The sequence below is a fragment of the Dreissena polymorpha genome, chromosome 6 (genome assembly GCF_020536995.1).
Source record: "Dreissena polymorpha isolate Duluth1 chromosome 6, UMN_Dpol_1.0, whole genome shotgun sequence".
Classification (NCBI taxonomy): domain Eukaryota; kingdom Metazoa; phylum Mollusca; class Bivalvia; order Myida; family Dreissenidae; genus Dreissena; species Dreissena polymorpha.
The window spans coordinates 21734383-21735829 of NC_068360.1; the positions used below are offsets into that span (position 1 = coordinate 21734383).

The window sequence follows — 1447 nt, forward strand, 5'->3', positions numbered from 1 at the left end:
ACATTGATCATGACTGGCAGATGGCCCCTATTGATTTTCAGGTCACTAGGTCAAAGGTCAAGGTCACAGTGACTCAAAACAGTAAAATGGTTTTCGAATGATAACTCAAGAATGCTTCAGCGCCCTCACACTACTTTGGGGGAAGGGGTCTGCAGCCCTTAGGAGGGGGAATTTTCGCTGTGTTTCCCTTTTTGGGGGATTGTTTTACTAACTCTTTCATTATTACATTTGTACATGTTTGCACTATATTCATCGCATTTTTAACCAGGTTTTCCGAAGGAAAAAACTGGTTATTAGATTGGCGAATGCGGGCGGGCTGGCTGGCTGGCGGGCTGGCTGGCTGGCGGGCTGGCGGAATAAGCTTGTCCGGGCCATAACTATGTCGTTCATTGTCAGATTTTAAAATCATTTGGCACATTTGTTCACCATCATTGGACGGTGTGTCGCGCGAAATAATTACGTCGATATCTCCAAGGTCAAGGTCACACTTTGAGTTCAAAGGTCAAAAATGGCCATAAATGAGCTTGTCCGAGCCATTACTATGTCGTTCATCGTCAGATTTTAAAATCATGTGGCACATTTGTTCACCATCATTGGACGGTGTGTCGCGCGAAATAATTACGTCGATATCTCCAAGGTCAAGGTCACACTTTGAGTTCAAAGGTCAAAAATGGCCATAAATGACCTTGTCCTGGCCATAACTATGTCATTCATTGTGAGATTTTGAAATCATTTGGCACATTTGTTCACCATCATGGGACGGTGTGTCCCACGAAAGAATCACGTCAATATCTCCAATGTCAAGGTCGCCACGACTAAAAATAGATTTAAAAAAAAAAAAAAAACTTACAAAGGGGGTTAATTTTTTTTGGTCATTTCAAAAGTTCAGTTTGAGTTTTCTCCCTTTATCAGATTTTTTTTTCACAATGAAAACCTGGTTTTGTGACAATTTTGTCCCTTGTTCATAATTTAGTATGTTTGCAAACATTTAATTGAAATAGAATTAAGATATAATAATCATGAGACACATCTTTCTAAAAAAATTTTTTTTTTTTTTTTTTTTTTAGGAGGAATTTTTCCCCCCAAAAGGGGAAAAAAGTATACTTTTCAGGTGGGGGACTCCCGCCAAATTTAGGCAGCAGATTTAATAGATTGAGGGCCCTGTGCTTACACCTAGGATCATGAAACTTCATAGGAACATTGATCATGACTGGCAGATGACCCCTATTTATTTTCAGGTTACTAGGTCATATGTCAAGGTCACAGTGACTTGAACAAGTAAAATGGTTTGTGGATGATAACTCAAGAATGCTTACGCCTAGGATCATGAAACTTCATAGGTACATTGATCATGACTAGTGCTGCAACTATATACCGGTATATCGGTATATATCGCAATACGCAATCCGCATATTGTATTGCGATACGCTTTTCATCATACCGGTAC

The 1447-nt window shown here is 39.6% G+C and overlaps 1 long non-coding RNA gene across 1 annotated transcript; it reads left to right on the forward strand.

Moving 5' to 3' along the window:
- The first annotated feature begins 261 nt into the window (after nucleotides 1-261).
- On the forward strand, nucleotides 262-920 carry LOC127835122 (uncharacterized). The gene is made up of 2 exons (XR_008028363.1): nucleotides 262-475; nucleotides 638-920. It is a non-coding gene; the product is annotated as an uncharacterized LOC127835122 (long non-coding RNA).
- The last annotated feature ends 527 nt before the right edge of the window (nucleotides 921-1447 follow it).